Genomic DNA, 18,097 nt, shown 5'->3' with positions numbered 1-18,097 from the left:
TCTTCTGTCAACGGCCCGACAACGACCGCAGCCGCAGGGGGCGCCAGCCGCCCGGCCTCCTTAGCTTAGGCCCCTCCCACCGGCAGCAGCTGCGCCCAACCGGCTGCAAGCGAAAGCCGAGCGCCAGCACCTGCGGGCAGAGGCAAGGGGCAGCTCTCTCTCGGGAGGGAGGGACGGGGACGCGCGCGCGCGCGCACACACGCCTGCCTGCCTGCCTGCCGAAAAAAAAGAAAGAAAAGGTGGATATACTAAGTTTTTGGGAGGGAAAACGCCCAGCTGTCGAAAGGGGCCCGCCTGCAGGGACGGGGACGGACACACACACAAGCAAGCAAGCAAGCAAGCAAGCAAGCAAGCCACGCCTGCCTCCCTGGGAAAAGGCTGAAAAACCTAAGTTTTTTGGAGGGAAAACGCACGGGAGCCGAAAAGGGGGCCGGCCTGCTTGCCCAGAGAGTCGAGACGCGGGAAAGCGCACAGAGGGAGCACGGGAACCGAGAGGGCGAGAGAGAGACAGAACACAGAGACACACAGATGGACGAGGGACGAGGGACGAGACCCGAGAAGAAGGAGCTCCAGTCCACTCCGCTTGCTTGCTCGCTCGCTCGCTCGCTCGCTCGCTAGCTAGCTAGCTAGCTAGCTACCTACCTACGTCTGTCTTTTCACCGCTGAGAGAAGGTGGTGCACCGCTCCCGGAGGCGCTGCAATACCGGGCCGATGCGTGGAGAGGACGGAGCAAGCTCCTGATCCAGCTCCCTGTTCCAAAAATCCGTTTAATATGTGGTCCCCCGATGGGGGACGTATCAGATATTAAACTGATAAGAACAGATTTTTTATGTTTTATTAGAAATCAGTAAAAACAGTGCTTTAAAAGTTTACTCTACCCTCCACCTTTACACCCATGTGATTAAGTCCTTCCATCGTTCACGTGCCGCGGCGAATCCCCATCGGAGGACGTCCCACCGGATCCTCCGTGAGACGTCCCTCTTGACACGCTTCAGGATGGCCGGCACTGACCTCTCCACCCCATGTTTGACCAGTTCTGATCTTGCGTCCCAGACATGGAGCTTGGTTAGGCTGATCAGGAGCCACAGCAGAAATGCCGCATTCCATCTTCGGGAACCAGCCACACCCTTCATTACCGTATTCAGCGTCAGGAGGGACCCCAGGCCTACCTGTGCGTAAAGGTGCTGGCTGGACCTCCACACCCTCTGCACGAACCCGCACTCCCAAAAGACGTGGTTAACGGTTTCTTCCCCTGTGCAGCCGTGCCTCGGGCACTGGCTCTTCTTTGACAGTCCATGCGAGTACATGACGGCCCTGACCGCCATTCGACCCCACACACCAAGCCAATTCAGGTCTTTGAGCCTGTTGTCCAGGCCCTTTGGTTGGACCTGCTGCCAGATGTCACTGGGCACACCCAGGAGCGCTGGCCTGTCCAGTGCTGTGACCGCCAAGTACATCCTCCTATGGCTCAGCGCTACGTCCTTGTCCCGTACCTCTGGATGTGCCCGCAGCCACTGCACTGCGTGGCGGTAGTGCAGTGGGAGCCGCTCAGCCTTCGGGGTCGTGTTCTTCCAGGCGGCCAGGTGTCTCATACTCGCTGCCAGCCAGAGGCTCACGAACCGGCCGCACAGGTGGGGCGGGTTACCGTGCAGGATGACGCACAGGTTGGCGACGAACACGCAGTCCAACTTCACTGGGAAGTTCGGGATCCCTCTGCCTCCTTCCACGGTAGGTCTGCACATGTCTGTCCGGCGGATCCGTTCGTATGAGTGGCCCCACACGAAGGTAAACACTGTTCTTACCAGTTCCTTCCTCCTCCTTGCGGGTAGGGGGTACACTACTGCCAGGTGGAGAAGCAAGGGCAGGATCTCCACCTTCAGCACCAGCGCCTTCCCTATCCACGTCAGGGATCGGTGCTGCCAAAGGCCCAGCTTCTGCTTGATCTTCCGGAACCTGGCCTCCCAGTTCAGTCCTGAGGGGTCCAAGGTGTGAAATAGGACCCCCAGGATTTTCACCGGGTCCGTTGTATGTCTCAGTCCTCCGGCGATCTCTGGTACGTACGGCCAGGTTCCAAACAGCTTCACCAGGCTCTTGGCGCGATTCAGTTGGGCGCCGGTGCCTCTGGAGTAGGCCTCCACGATTTCCAACACTCTCCCCAGACTCCTGTCAGAGCTGAGGAAGAGCGTTACGTCGTCCGCGTAGGCCGCAGTTTTGGCTTCCTGCCCACCTCCACCTGGCACTTTAATTCCCTCCACTCCAGGGTCCTTCCGTAAGGGGTCTAATAGCAGCTCGAGGAAGATGACGTACAGCAGGGGCGAGAGTGGACATCCCTGTCGCACACCACACCTTACCGGAATCCTCCTCCCTACTGCTCCGTTGACTCTTACCCGGGACGCAGCGCCGTTGTAGAGCGCTTCAATCCACCTGACAAAGACGTCAGGCAGACCCTTCTTCCTCAGGAGTGCCCACAGGATCCCGTGATGGACCCGGTCGAACGCCTTTGCCTGATCTAGGCTCACCAGCATGAGCGGCAGGCCTCTATCCTCCACCCAGGCGATGATGTCCCGGATCAGCTGCAGGGTCCAGCTGATCTTCCGGCCTGCCACGCCACATGTCTGGTCCGCCCCGACCAGTGCCGGCATCACCGTTCTCAGACGGCCGCCCAGCACCCTGGCCAAGATCTTATAATCGGTGCACAGGATCTGGATCGGCCTCCAATTTCCCAGGTCCGCCTTGTCTCCTCCCTTGTAGATCAGAGTCACGACGCCGGTCTTCATAGAGAGGCCCAGTTCATTGCTGTCCAGGGCCTCATTGAAGACCTGCACCAGGAAAGGCTCTAGTTGATCCCAGAAGGTCCGATAGAATTCCGCTGGTAGGCCGTCGACTCCGGGGACGGTCCCCTTCTTCAATCCAAACAATGCTGCTTTTATTTCCGCCCCCGTCACAGGCCCAACCAGCGAGGCGGGATCGTCTACCGCCTTTTCTACACCCTCCAGGAGCCTCTCCTTGATGCTGGCGTCGATCTCCTTCTCCTGGAACAAGGCTGTATAGAACCCTGTGGCACACTCCAGCATCCCGGGCAAGTCTGTGGCTGCAGTCCCATCCTCGCGCCGTATACTTTCGAAGCAGCAGCGCTCCTGCTGCTTTCTCACGGCGCTGAAGAATTGGGGTGAGCACTGTTCTTCTCCCTCTTTCCAAACTCCTCGCAGCCTGAAAAGAAAATCCTTTGCTCTCTGCAGCCACTTTTCCCTAAGCAGGCTCCTGACGTTGGCGATCTTCTCGCCGTTGAAAGCGCCCCCCTGATTCAGCTGCTCATACAGTGCTTCCAGCTCTTCTTGGAGCTGGGCGCACTGGCGTTCCTCCAGACTCCGCCGGATCCAGCAGTATCGCCTGGTGACCGTTGCGAGAGTCTGTTTGCACGATTCCCACCAGTGCACCGCAGAGCTAAAGAGCTCTCTTTTCTTTTCCAGGTCTTTCAGCACTGCCTCGATCTTCCTTCGGTATCTCTCCTCATGAAGAACTTGTTTGTTCAGCTTCCAGTACCCAGCCTGGAAGCGCGGGTCCTCAACACCGAAGGAGACCGTGAGCAGCCGATGGTCCGAGAACCAGGTAGGGGTCACTTGCCTGCTTAGCGTTGTCCACTTCACAGTAGAGAGGATGTAGTCGAGGCGTCGAAAACTCCCTCTTCCATTGTCCCAGGTGTGGTGTGCAACGTTCTTAAACCCATCTCGAAGGCCGAAATCCGCGATCAAGGACCTCAACAGATGAACTCCCTGGCCGTGCGGGTCTCCCAGGTCGATGTTGAAGTCGCCGCCTACAATCAGCTCTCTGTTAGTGTACAGCACGGGCTCCAGGTCTTTCAAAAAGGAGCCCTGCTGCCTTCTGTCTGCTGGGGCGTACACGTTGACCAGCCTTATCTTCGCTCCCCTCCAGGTTCCGTCCACCACCAGCAGACGTCCGGGAATTACTGAGCTGACTGTTTGGGCGGCGAACCCTGGCAAACCGCACAGGATACCCACACCAGAGGAGTTCACCCCTCCGACGCTCCACCACGAAGGACCCCTCCTCCACTCCTTCTGAAGGGTCCTCACGTCGTCGAGGTCCTTGAGATGGACTTCCTGCAAAAAAATCACATCCAGATACCTTCGAGACAGGTAGGAAAACACCGCCACTCTTTTTTCCTGCTTCCTCAGACCCCTCACGTTAGCCGTTGCAACTGTGAGGGTCATGGTGGGTCTTGAGGGAGGCTGTCACTCTCCATTCCCTCCGATCGGCTGGAATCAGGTGAGCTCGCCGTCCCTGCTGTACTCTCCGAGCTGCCATCCTCTGTGTCCATGTAGTGGGTCACGGGGCTGTCCGGGGACTCTCGTTCCGGCGTTGGTGTTTCGGCCAGGCAGGCGACTATGGGGCTGCCATCGTCCGTTACGTTGGCCGACACAGAGTAGACGGCCAGCGTTGCCGCCCCTGACCCCTGCCCTGGGGGGAGAGATTCCGAGGTGCTCTCGGCCTCGGAGTCACTCGAGGTCAACGAAACTCCCTCCTCCTCTTCCATCCCCTCAGAGTCTGCGAGGTCTCCCGGGTCTTCCTCCTGGCCTTCCCCCTCGGCCGTCCTCTTCTTCTTTTCCTGCGTCTCCTGTTGGCGCCTTTCCGCCCTCCGCCTCTTCGACCTCCCCTTCTTCCCTGCGCCCTGCAAGATTACCATCCCATCCTCCTCCATTGGCGTCGGTGCCGGTGCCGCAGTTCTTCCCCCGCCCTTCAGGGGGCGCCCCTTCCTCACCACCTCCGCCCAGGTTCCGGTCCCTCCGTCTGCTCCTCTTGATGTTCCAGGACGTTCACCGTCCTCTCCCTGCGCTGTCTCCAGTTGCTCCACGTCGGAGCCCCACGACGTTCCTGGCCGCTCTCCGTCCTCTTCTCCCTGTCGCTCCTCTCTCTCCTGTCTTCCTCCCTTCTTCTTCCCCTTACCGGGGGCCTTGCTACCCGTCGGTCGGCCTTCCCCCTCACTGTCTTCGTCCGCCTGCCTGACCCATTCTCTAACCACCTCCTCCATGCTCACCTTCTCGGTGGCCGCCTTCTCTGTGGCCGCCTTCTCCGCGGCCGCCTTCTCCGCGGCTGCCTTCTCCGCGGCCGCCTCCTCCGTGGCAGTGCCCCTCTTATTGCACTGCCGGAACAGGTGGCCTCTATCCCCGCACAAGGAGCACTCCTTCACCTTGCACTCTCGGGTCTGGTGTCCCTGGCTGCCGCACTTGCCACATTTCTCCGCCGTACATGCCCCCTCCCGGTGCCCGAAGGTCCGGCACCTCCTGCAAAAGTCAGGCTGGTCCCAATAAAACATGTACCCCCTACCTCCTCCGATGGCGAATGTGCCTGGTGGGTGGCTGTATCCGTCCTTTGATGTTTTGTCCTGCCGCAACTCCACCAGATACCGACGTTTTCCCGTCCACACAGTACGTGTGTCCTTGAGCCCCAAGGGACCCGCCTTCACATCCACGTACCTGCTTAGGAAGGTACTCACGTCGGCGTCTTTCACAAATGGATCAAACATATGCAAAACCACCCACCTCTTGCTGTCGCTCTGCAGTCCCCCACACTCATACTCCGGAAATCCGCCGCTCTTAATGATCTCAATACATTTCCCTACCATTCTCTTGTGGATATCGGCGCTGATGAAGGTAGTGTCGATGAATTTCTGTGGCTGGTTCCCCTGCACACACAAGATCTCTGCTGCCTTCAGCCCCAAAGCTCCAAACAGAACGTCATCCTCAAACTTTTCCCTTCCAGGTGGTGCTGTCTCCGGTTTCCAGCGGAAACGGAGAGTCCACTTAATGCTGGGGTCCTTCCCAGCCCTCCTCGCCTCTCCAGGCCCTGCAGCCATGGTTGGAGCAGCCTTTCGGCCGCAAAAACAGCCACGAAATGCACAGCCGGGTGGAAAATCAAAAGTTCCGACGTCCAAAAAGCAAAATCGTTGTCCAAGGCAATCCGGGTCCAAATCCAGGTAATCCAAACGCGTCGACGCAAAGCTGTCCTCTCGATCCTCTCTCCCTCGACCTCTGACCTTAGCCAAAAGGCCGAGAAGCGATGCCCACAAAGGCGCGGACCGACGCGCGGGCGTTCCGCTGGCGCACAGTGGCGCAGGCCGACTCCTCTGGAGCCCGGGACCCGCGCAGCCGCCGGCCTCCCTGCAGCCAGAGGCCTGCCGCGGGACTCTGCTCCCCCTCTCTCTTGCCTGCCCGCCTGCCTTCCTGCCAGTCCCGGGCGGGGGCCCTGCTCTTTGATCTTCTGTCAACGGCCCGACAACGACCGCAGCCGCAGGGGGCGCCAGCCGCCCGGCCTCCTTAGCTTAGGCCCCTCCCACCGGCAGCAGCTGCGCCCAACCGGCTGCAAGCGAAAGCCGAGCGCCAGCACCTGCGGGCAGAGGCAAGGGGCAGCTCTCTCTCGGGAGGGAGGGACGGGGACGCGCGCGCGCGCGCACACACGCCTGCCTGCCTGCCTGCCGAAAAAAAAGAAAGAAAAGGTGGATATACTAAGTTTTTGGGAGGGAAAACGCCCAGCTGTCGAAAGGGGCCCGCCTGCAGGGACGGGGACGGACACACACACAAGCAAGCAAGCAAGCAAGCAAGCAAGCAAGCCACGCCTGCCTCCCTGGGAAAAGGCTGAAAAACCTAAGTTTTTTGGAGGGAAAACGCACGGGAGCCGAAAAGGGGGCCGGCCTGCTTGCCCAGAGAGTCGAGACGCGGGAAAGCGCACAGAGGGAGCACGGGAACCGAGAGGGCGAGAGAGAGACAGAACACAGAGACACACAGATGGACGAGGGACGAGGGACGAGACCCGAGAAGAAGGAGCTCCAGTCCACTCCGCTTGCTTGCTCGCTCGCTCGCTCGCTCGCTCGCTAGCTAGCTAGCTAGCTAGCTACCTACCTACGTCTGTCTTTTCACCGCTGAGAGAAGGTGGTGCACCGCTCCCGGAGGCGCTGCAATACCGGGCCGATGCGTGGAGAGGACGGAGCAAGCTCCTGATCCAGCTCCCTGTTCCAAAAATCCGTTTAATATGTGGTCCCCCGATGGGGGACGTATCAGATATTAAACTGATAAGAACAGATACTACACTTGATCTTAGCCAAAAGGCCGAGAAGCGATGCCCACAAAGGCGCGGACCGACGCGCGGGCGTTCCGCTGGCGCACAGTGGCGCAGGCCGACTCCTCTGGAGCCCGGGACCCGCGCAGCCGCCGGCCTCCCTGCAGCCAGAGGCCTGCCGCGGGACTCTGCTCCCCCTCTCTCTTGCCTGCCCGCCTGCCTTCCTGCCAGTCCCGGGCGGGGGCCCTGCTCTTTGATCTTCTGTCAACGGCCCGACAACGACCGCAGCCGCAGGGGGCGCCAGCCGCCCGGCCTCCTTAGCTTAGGCCCCTCCCACCGGCAGCAGCTGCGCCCAACCGGCTGCAAGCGAAAGCCGAGCGCCAGCACCTGCGGGCAGAGGCAAGGGGCAGCTCTCTCTCGGGAGGGAGGGACGGGGACGCGCGCGCGCGCGCACACACGCCTGCCTGCCTGCCTGCCGAAAAAAAAGAAAGAAAAGGTGGATATACTAAGTTTTTGGGAGGGAAAACGCCCAGCTGTCGAAAGGGGCCCGCCTGCAGGGACGGGGACGGACACACACACAAGCAAGCAAGCAAGCAAGCAAGCAAGCAAGCCACGCCTGCCTCCCTGGGAAAAGGCTGAAAAACCTAAGTTTTTTGGAGGGAAAACGCACGGGAGCCGAAAAGGGGGCCGGCCTGCTTGCCCAGAGAGTCGAGACGCGGGAAAGCGCACAGAGGGAGCACGGGAACCGAGAGGGCGAGAGAGAGACAGAACACAGAGACACACAGATGGACGAGGGACGAGGGACGAGACCCGAGAAGAAGGAGCTCCAGTCCACTCCGCTTGCTTGCTCGCTCGCTCGCTCGCTCGCTCGCTCGCTAGCTAGCTAGCTAGCTAGCTACCTACCTACGTCTGTCTTTTCACCGCTGAGAGAAGGTGGTGCACCGCTCCCGGAGGCGCTGCAATACCGGGCCGATGCGTGGAGAGGACGGAGCAAGCTCCTGATCCAGCTCCCTGTTCCAAAAATCCGTTTAATATGTGGTCCCCCGATGGGGGACGTATCAGATATTAAACTGATAAGAACAGATTTTTTTTTTTTTTTTTTTTTTTTTTTTTATTACAAAAATACAAAATATACAAAACAATACATACAAGACACAGTTACCTACAACCCCCGACAACACACAGAAATTAACCTAAAGAAAAAAGACCCTTCCATCGTTCCTTTGCTGCAGAAAAACCCCACCGTGAGATATCCCACTTAACCCTTCTCCCAATATCGTGCTGAATTTTCCAAACTATTGTGTCCGGTGAATCCCCCTTCCCGTGCTCTACTAATTCTTTACGTGACATCCACAAAAACCATTTAACTAGACTGATAATGAGCCACAAAAGGAAACCACAGTTCCATTTACGTGGTCCCAGAACCCCTTTCAATACTATCTGTGCAGTCAAGTTAAAATCCGTACTCACTCTCTCCAACAACCATTCGCTCTTCTTCCATACCTGTTGTGAAAAGGTGCACCCCCAGAAAACATGCATGACTGTTTCGATCTCCGCGCAATCCGGGCGGGGACACCGATTTTGTCTCGAAAGACCGTGACTATGCAATGTCTCCCGGACCGGCATACGATTCCATCTGGCCAGCCAATTGAGGTCTTTTAACCTGTTGTCAAGACCAACAGGCTGAATTTGCCGCCAGCCTTCTTCCGAAACCCCGACCACTGCCGGGCCGGCCTTTGCGACCACTGTCCTGTATAAGGCCTTGTGGTCTAAGGACGCCCGCCCCTCCCTGGCTGCAGGGTACTTTTTCAGCCACTTTACGGCGTGCCTGTAGTGCGGGGGCAGCCTTTCGGCCTTAGGCGTCCTATTGGACCAAGCCACAAGGTGCCTCATCATGACAGATAACCACAGCTTTACGTAGCACACGCACAGGTGGTCAGGGTCCTCATGGAGGATCATACACAGGCCGGACACAAACAGGGTATCCAGTTTGGCCGGCAAATCTGGAACGGCCCTCCCCCCTTCCTCTACCGGTCTACACATGTGCACTCGGGCGATGTACTCATAACCCGCACCCCAGATGAACCGGAAGACTGCTCTAACGAGATCCCTCCTCATGCTGGCAGGTAAGGGAAACACCCTGGCCAGATGCACTAGCAATGGCAGGATGTCCACCTTGATTACTAGGACCTTCCCTGTATAGGAAAGTGTCCTATCCTGCCACATACCCAACCTCTGGTTTACCCGCCGAAGCTTGTCCTCCCAATTCAATCTCGCGGAATCGCCCGAGTGAAATCGGATGCCCAAGATCTTTAATGGACCCGGCTCCAGGGGGAGGCCCGCGACCTCGTCTCTCCTGTCCTTCCACTTGCCAAAGTACTTGATGGCACACTTGTCCCTGTTTAGACAGGACCCGGTGCCTGCTGAGAGGTCCTCCATCAACTCAAGTACCCGGTACATACTCCTTTCGGATGTAAGGAACAGTGAGATGTCGTCAGCATAGGCCGCGACTTTTACCTGCTCACCCCCACTGCCTGGAACCACCACGCCCTCAATCAGGGGATCCTTGTGAATTGCTAGGAGGAGGGGCTCGGTGTACAGGACGTAAAGGAGGGGAGACAGGGGACAACCCTGCCTCACCCCACAACCGACCGGCACTCCCGCTCCCAACCTCCCGTTGATGCACACCCGTGATACCACACCATTGTAAAGTGTCTTGATCCACCTGATGAAGGCATGGCTCAAGCCCAGCCGCGCCAGAACCTCCCAGAGGAAGGCATGGTGAACCCTATCAAAGGCCTTACTCTGGTCGAGACTGACCAGCATGAGCTCTAGGTTCCGATCTTCTACCCAGGCAACCGTGTCTCTGATGAGATGGAGATTCCAAGCTATTTTCCGGCCCTCTACACTGCAAGTCTGGTGCTTACTAACCAGATCTGGCATCACCTTCCTCAGCCTCCTACCCAGTACTCTTGCCAAGATCTTATAATCGGTGCAGAGTAACTGGATCGGCCTCCAGTTTTCCAGATCTGCCTTATCACCCTTTTTGAAGATAAGAGACAAGACTCCTACCTTCATTGTTGTTCCCATCTCCCCGACTTGCAGTATTTCCCGGAAGACCTCCATGAGCATGGGCTGAAGCGTGTCCCAAAAGGCAACATAGAAATCTATGGGCAGGCCGTCGACGCCGGGGGCGGTTCCCCGACGCAGGCCGGCCATGGCTTCCTTCACCTCCGCGGCCGTTAGATCCCCGTCCAAGCCCAGAGGAACCTCAGTTCGCCCGTCTATGCCCGTCAACCACTTCTCCCAACGGCCCGCGTCCACGGGTTTTTCCGCAAACAAGGACCTGTAAAACTCCGAGGCGCACTCCTCCATTTCAAGCCCATCCTGTGTTACTGAGCCATCCACCTTCCGTAGCGCCTCGAAGCTGGTCCTTGCCTGCCGCGCGCGGACCGCGCCGAAGAAGTGGGACGAGCACTTCTCATGGCTTTCCAAAAGCTCACCCTTGAGCCTGAACAGGAACTCTCTAGCTCGCGAGGACCAGGTCTCGCTCAAAGCGTGCCGGATTTCTGTGGCTTTTGCTGCGTCGAAGGAACCACCCTCATTAAACGCCACATATAGGCCTTCTAGCTCTTTTTGTAAATTAGCTAGCGCCGCCTTACCCACAGATCTCCTGTGCCTACAGTAACTCACGGAGGCCTTGGCGATGGCCTTTTTACAGGCCTCCCACCAGAGGACCGCCGTAGGAAACCTCCACCGTTTCCTCTGGAAGCCGCACAGCAGGTCAACTATCCGAGTAAGATATTTCTCCTCGGACAGGACCTGCGTGTTCAGCTTCCAGTGCTGTGGTCTTGTCCGGAAACCATCAGAGGTCACAGTTGCCGACAGTAAGAGGTGGTCAGAGAACCATACTGGAACCACCTGCCTGGCCCGAGTCACCCCTTTTAGGGTGGTGAATACATAATCTAGCCTTCGGAATATCCCTCGCCCATTACTCCAGGTATAAGCCTTGGAGGCCGGGCCAAAATCACCAAAACAGTCATGCAGTTTGAAACGTTGTGCAATCTCACGCAGACCACTCACTCCCGAACCACTCACATCACCGAGATCGATGTTAAAATCTCCACCCATCAGTACCACTCTATTTGTATAGAGGAGGGGCTCTAACTCTCTCAGGAAGGCCCCCTGAAGGCGCCTATCCGCTGGTGCATACACTCCAATCACACGCACACGCATACACTCCCACACACCATCCACTACCAACAGCCTCCCTGGAATTACAGAGACAACCTCGCTTGGAGAGAAATTAGGAGTCCCGCAAAGGATCCCCACCCCCGAGGAATGCACACCCCCCACACTCCACCAAGAGTCCCCAGTACGCCAGTCCTTCCTGAATTCGGACACGTCTCTCTCTGATCCGAGGTGGACTTCTTGTAGGAAACAAAAAGAAAACCGCCTTTCAGCCAGGAATTCAAAGACGCCGTTACGTTTGATCTTATCTTTAAGACCCCTGGTGTTAATGGAGCAGAGAATGCACTCTGCCTCGAGAGGGGGGGAGGTTCCCATCTCTCTCGCTCATGAAAGTAGCCTTCAATACAGTGAACCCAGAAGGCCATGCAGGGCATCTTCCATACCGTCTACATTTGGCGACATAGCGTCGCTGAGAGATGTAACGGGGGAAAAGGACGGGGGAGATTCTTCCTGAGCCGTTACACCGCTGAGGGGCAGTGAGGCGTCCGAGTCCGAATCGGAGGATCTCTCAGGCTGTAGACAAAGTTCGGAGCCAATCGCCACGTCCCCGGGCATTACGACCTGGGGGCGTGCGACAGAAACGTGGGTGGTTACTGACCCCCCTGCTTCAGATGTGGGTTGGGGGGGTTCTCTCTCCTCCTCTTCCCCTTCCTCTACCGGGCCTGGGTCTTTTGGAGAGTCGTTGTCCTCCTCTTCCGCAGGACTCCCCACTACCTCTCCCTCAATGCTGGGGTCTTCCTCCATTTCCCGGCTCTCGTCTGGATTATAGTCTCCCTCCTTTTGAGGCTGTACCTCTGAATCAGAGTAGTCTTCCTCTTCCATGCCAGCCTCTTCCTCCGACGGAATGTCAATCTCTTTGTACTTCTTCTCTACCACCCCTGTGTTGTCTTCGTCCGAGGCGGTTCTCTCCCTCTTCTTTGACTTTTTTCCCCTCCTTTTTGGTTTCATCCAGCCGGATTCTGAGGGTTCCTTCTCCCCGGGTTCCTCATTCGCTCCCATCTCCGGTAATCCAGCGAGGAGGTCCTGCCTACCCGATCTGGACGCCTGGGGCTCCGGGTCCAAAACCTGAGCCAGAGCATCAGTGCCAACCTCCTGGAGGGCAAGATCTTCATTCAGGTGAGTGCCCTCTTCATCGTTCCTCCTTGTTCTCACCGATGGTCCGGCTTGTTCCTCTCCCTTGTCTGCAACTACGGACGCAAAGGTCTTAATTTTCTGCGGGCACGCCCTATACATGTGGCCTTGTTCCCCGCACAGGTTGCACACCCTGGCCTCACGGCAGGACACTGCCGAGTGCCCGACCTGACCGCAGCGCCTGCAAAGCTGTTCCGTGCAGTCTGCTACCACATGTCCTTCCTGGCCACACTTCCTACAGGTTTTAGGCTGCCCAGCGTAACTCAAATACCCCTTATTTGGCCCGATATAAAAGGATGCCGGAGGGTGTAGCACCCCCCCAGGGGAGGTCTTACACGGCCGAAACCTTGCCATATACCGTCTCTTAAAAGTCCATATATCTTCCTCATCCAAGATTTTCTTCCCCTCCCCTTGGATATCAAGGTATCTTCTTAGGAAGATGGCTATATCAATCTCGGGCACATGAGGGTTATACATATGCACAGTTACTGGTCTCAACTCCCGGGCGAACAGAGGTTCAATAATAAATTTTGCAAGAGGGTCAATTTCCTTCAAGTCGTTAGCCATATCCCACACCCTTCGGCATTCGTAGTTCGTAGTCAACGTGACATCATAGATATTCTTCACCTGAAAATCCTGTACTCCCAAAATATTGATCTTCTTAATGTTCAACACATCGAACAAAATCTTTCTCTCGAACTGTGTCCTGACCATCCATACTCCCGCATCCTCTTTCTTCTTTAAGATAAAGCGCACCGTGCACCTCATCTGTCCCTCACGGGACAGAGGGTTCACGGTCGCTAAAAAAGGATCCCACTCACCGGCCGCCGTCATCTGGGAGCCCCACCTTCACCCCCTGGGCTCAACCCAGAGCGATTCCAGTGGTGGCTCGTGAATCCGGTTCCCCCAGGTGTTGGTCCAATGCCTTCTTCCCGGTCGTCTGCGCCTTCGTAGGATCCTTCCGTCTGTATTCCTCCGTCTCTCCTCTGCCGCCCTTCTCGTCTCTTTTGAATCGTCCAGCCGCGGTCAGGCCACGCGCCTTCTGATCTTGGCCAAAAGGCCGAGAAGCGATGCCCACAAAGGCGCGGACCGACGCGCGGGCGTTCCGCTGGCGCACAGTGGCGCAGGCCGACTCCTCTGGAGCCCGGGACCCGCGCAGCCGCCGGCCTCCCTGCAGCCAGAGGCCTGCCGCGGGACTCTGCTCCCCCTCTCTCTTGCCTGCCCGCCTGCCTTCCTGCCAGTCCCGGGCGGGGGCCCTGCTCTTTGATCTTCTGTCAACGGCCCGACAACGACCGCAGCCGCAGGGGGCGCCAGCCGCCCGGCCTCCTTAGCTTAGGCCCCTCCCACCGGCAGCAGCTGCGCCCAACCGGCTGCAAGCGAAAGCCGAGCGCCAGCACCTGCGGGCAGAGGCAAGGGGCAGCTCTCTCTCGGGAGGGAGGGACGGGGACGCGCGCGCGCGCGCACACACGCCTGCCTGCCTGCCTGCCGAAAAAAAAGAAAGAAAAGGTGGATATACTAAGTTTTTGGGAGGGAAAACGCCCAGCTGTCGAAAGGGGCCCGCCTGCAGGGACGGGGACGGACACACACACAAGCAAGCAAGCAAGCAAGCAAGCAAGCAAGCCACGCCTGCCTCCCTGGGAAAAGGCTGAAAAACCTAAGTTTTTTGGAGGGAAAACGCACGGGAGCCGAAAAGGGGGCCGGCCTGCTTGCCCAGAGAGTCGAGACGCGGGAAAGCGCACAGAGGGAGCACGGGAACCGAGAGGGCGAGAGAGAGACAGAACACAGAGACACACAGATGGACGAGGGACGAGGGACGAGACCCGAGAAGAAGGAGCTCCAGTCCACTCCGCTTGCTTGCTCGCTCGCTCGCTCGCTCGCTCGCTAGCTAGCTAGCTAGCTAGCTACCTACCTACGTCTGTCTTTTCACCGCTGAGAGAAGGTGGTGCACCGCTCCCGGAGGCGCTGCAATACCGGGCCGATGCGTGGAGAGGACGGAGCAAGCTCCTGATCCAGCTCCCTGTTCCAAAAATCCGTTTAATATGTGGTCCCCCGATGGGGGACGTATCAGATATTAAACTGATAAGAACAGATTTTTTTTTTTTTTTTTACATTTATTATAACAATACAATACAATACAAAACCACATCACAAATCATTCATCACAATCCACGATCGGCAAACTCATCCCCTTAATCCAGCAATGGTTTCCATTTCTCTTTGGCTGCATGAAAACCCCACCTACGCACCTCTGCTGTCATCATCTTATGCAGCTCAAAACGAACCCTCGCACATATTGCCCCAGCCCCTTCCACATGACCATGTTTAACCAAATTGTTTCTCGATCCCCATAACACAAATTTAACCATGCTGATTACAAACCAGATTACAAGATCACATCTCACAGATCTCGAAGACCTACTCCACCGTCTAAGAACTTTGTCTCCAGATAGAACAAAACCCGGTTCCAGTTTGTTAAATAGATCCGACATCTGCCCCCACACTGCTTTCGCAATCCTGCAACCCCAGAACACATGACTGATGGACTCTACCTCTGCACATAGAGGTCTTGGGCAAATCGCTGAGCGAGCCAGCTTGTGTCTGTGCATTACCTCTCTCACTGGCAGACGTCCCCAAACACACATCCAGTTTAAATCTTTGAGCCTGTTATCCAGGCTCTTAGGTTGCACCCTTTTCCACACGTCAATCGGAACCACAACATTGGTTCCTTTTTCACTGCTCTTAGCCGTCTTGTATAAGAGCCTGTGGGAGACAATCACTGACCTGTCTGCATCTTTTACATACTTCCTTAACCATGCGGCCGCATGCTCATAGAACCACGGTAAAACTTCAGCCTTGGGAACGTCGTTCCTCCACACTTCTGAGGGCCTGACGACCCAAGCGAACCACAACCGCACAAAAAACTGATGTTTGTATAAGATCTTGTCATCTACTGCTTTACACAGGTCAGCCACAAAAATGGCGTCTAGTTTGATTGGCAGATCTGGAACTTCTCTACCCCCCTCACTGATGTTCCTGTACATATCTAGACGTTTCACATATTCATAACCACCCCCCCATACAAAGTCAAAAACCATCTTCGTTAAAGAGCGTCTAAAACAAACTGGCATAGGAAAAACCTTTGCAATGTGCACAAGACTTGGTAGAATGTCACCTTTAAGTACCAAAACCTTCCCTGAATAGGACAATGATCTTTTCTTCCATAGACCAAGTTTACTATTCACCTGGGATAATCGAGTCTCCCAATTCCTTCTTCCAGTCCCTTCCCTATCAAACTGCACTCCTAATATTTTCAAGGAATTCATTTCCAGAGACAGACCTCCTACCACCTCATCCCTGTTACTCCATGGACCAAAATACTGCACACTACTCTTATTTCTATTTAGTCTTGCACCTGTGCATTGGTTGAAGACTTCTATCAGCTCCAAGGCGACTAACAGGCTTCTGTCAGAGCTCAAAGTTAGAACAATATCATCCGCGTAGGCCAACACTTTGGTTTGGAGGCCTCCGCTTCCCGGGATCACTATACCCTCAACCTTTCTATCTCGTCTTATCAACTCTAATAGTGGCTCTATATAGATTACATATAGAATTGGAGACAACGGACATCCTTGTCTAACACCCTTTCTTACGTCGAAGGGTTCACTCATAAAACCATTTATGTTGACTCTGGTGGAAGCTCCTCCATACAGGGCTTTCAGCCAAGAGATAAAGCAACTGCTGACCCCATAACGATCCAACACATCCCATAAGCATTGATGATCCACCCTATCAAATGCTTTCTCCTGATCTAGACTAGCTATCATCAGACACTGATGTCTGTCTTCTGCCCAAGCAATGGTATCTCTAAGCAGGCCGAGGTTCCAGTGTAGGGACCTACCCGCCACGCCACAGGTCTGATCCGGCTGTATTACTGATGGCAATACTTTCCTTATCCTGTCACATAATATTTTTGCCAGGATTTTATATTCAACACACAACAATTGAATAGGCCTCCAATTTTCTAGCCTCTTAGGATCACCTTTCTTAAATAACAGAGACAAAACTCCCTGTGCCATTGTATCTCCCAAAGTTCCCCCATCTAGAATTGCTTGAAAGACTTCGAGCATCGATGGACCTATCAAGTCCCAGAAAGTGAGATAAAATTCTACCGGGATACCATCAACCCCCGGAACTTTCCCTGTCTTCATTCTCCGAGTAGCCCCCTCAACTTCGGCTAGATCCATGCGCATCACTAAAGCCCTATTTTCCTCAGCACTAACCTTCTTCTCAATATACTCCAAACCACCGACCCCCTTTACTGACTCCCCTTCCCTCTTATTGAAGTACGTAGTAAAATACTTTACGGCTTCCTCCAACATTTCATGCGGAGTACTTACCACGTCCCCTTCTGCTGTAAACAAGCTCCCGAATGCTCTTTTAACCCGCTTGGCTTTAACCGATTTAAAAAGCAGGCCTGAGACCTCTTCTTGTCCATCCAGGAAGCCGATACCAGCTCTGGTTAGAAACTCTCTGGACTGTCTAAGATAAAGTTCTCTCAATCGCGCCTTTAACTCCTGAGCTTTCGAGAAATTAAAATCTGCACCTTTGTTTGTCTCCTCATACATATTTTCCAACACTTTTTGAAGCCTCCTCACTTCGAAATTCCTTCTTTGATTTCGACACTTACAGTACCGAATTGAAATTTCCTTAACCTGCCACTTGACATACTCCCACCATTCAATTAACGATGGCCACTCTTGTTTCTGTCCTAACCAAAAAAACCATTTATCCCTAATTAACTCTTTGTAGCCATCCTCATTCAGTACAGCTGTATTTAATTTCCAGTAACCTGGACCAAACTTAACCCCCACCCCTTCCACCTCAACCACCAACAATTCATGATCGGAAAAATAAAAGGGTACGACCGAGGCTTTAACAATCACCAAACCTCGAGACAGAAATACATAATCCAGTCTTTTAGCGGCCCCTGCTGCATTCCTCCAAGTAACTGGGGGAACCAACCCACCTGTTGCTGGCCCTTTAAGACAGAAACTATCAAATAAATCAAAATCCCTCAGCAGTTTATTAATTTCTAAGGATCCTGCTGTTCTTTTATTTAAATCTTCGTTGAAGTCGCCAGCAATCACTAATTTTCTATTAGTCACACACCAGGGGACTAGCTCGGAAAAAAAACTCCCCCTTGACGTCCTATCCGCCGGTGCGTAGACGACTATAAATCTCATTTTTATATTTGAATATACCCCATCCACCACAAGGATTCTCCCTGGCCGCACCATATAAGTTTCTGTAATGTCAATATGATTATTCCCAAATAATATACCCACCCCAGAAGAGTGTACTCCCCCCACACACCAAAAGGACTTCCCCAAATCCCAGTCTTTAGAAAACCGTTTCACATCTGTATTTCCACCCAAATGCACTTCCTGTAAAAAACAAATATCAACCTTATATTCACGCAAAACTTTATAAACAGCAATTCTTTTAGACCTGTTTTTCAGTCCCCTAACATTTACAGTTAAAATTTTGAAGGTCATGTTGACCTCCCTCCATCTCTCCCTCCAGGATCTACATCCGGTTCTGCGGAGCTGTCTGTCTCCGAGGAACTTGTATCGGTCGTCCTATA

At 55.0% G+C, this 18,097-nt stretch overlaps 3 non-coding genes and 1 pseudogene across 3 annotated transcripts; all 4 read right to left on the bottom strand.

The window, feature by feature from the left end:
* Nucleotides 1–670: 670 nt before the first annotated feature.
* LOC148647373 (U2 spliceosomal RNA) lies at nucleotides 671–858 on the bottom strand. The gene has a single exon (XR_015926877.1). It is a non-coding gene; the product is annotated as a U2 spliceosomal RNA (small nuclear RNA).
* A 6,084-nt stretch (nucleotides 859–6,942) lies between these two features.
* Nucleotides 6,943–7,133, bottom strand: LOC148647372 (U2 spliceosomal RNA). Its single transcript, XR_015927383.1, has one exon. It is a non-coding gene; the product is annotated as a U2 spliceosomal RNA (small nuclear RNA).
* Nucleotides 7,134–8,002: 869 nt separating this feature from the next.
* On the bottom strand, nucleotides 8,003–8,204 carry LOC148647371 (U2 spliceosomal RNA; annotated as a pseudogene).
* A 6,186-nt stretch (nucleotides 8,205–14,390) lies between these two features.
* LOC148647370 (U2 spliceosomal RNA) lies at nucleotides 14,391–14,582 on the bottom strand. Its single transcript, XR_015927112.1, has one exon. It is a non-coding gene; the product is annotated as a U2 spliceosomal RNA (small nuclear RNA).
* Nucleotides 14,583–18,097: the final 3,515 nt, after the last annotated feature.

This window comes from Lepisosteus platostomus, chromosome 15 (genome assembly GCF_059453375.1).
Source record: "Lepisosteus platostomus isolate fLepPlt1 chromosome 15, fLepPlt1.hap1, whole genome shotgun sequence".
NCBI lineage: Eukaryota > Metazoa > Chordata > Actinopteri > Semionotiformes > Lepisosteidae > Lepisosteus > Lepisosteus platostomus.
Note: the sequence above shows the minus strand (reverse complement) of the source record. Positions and strands in the feature narration are given on the sequence as shown.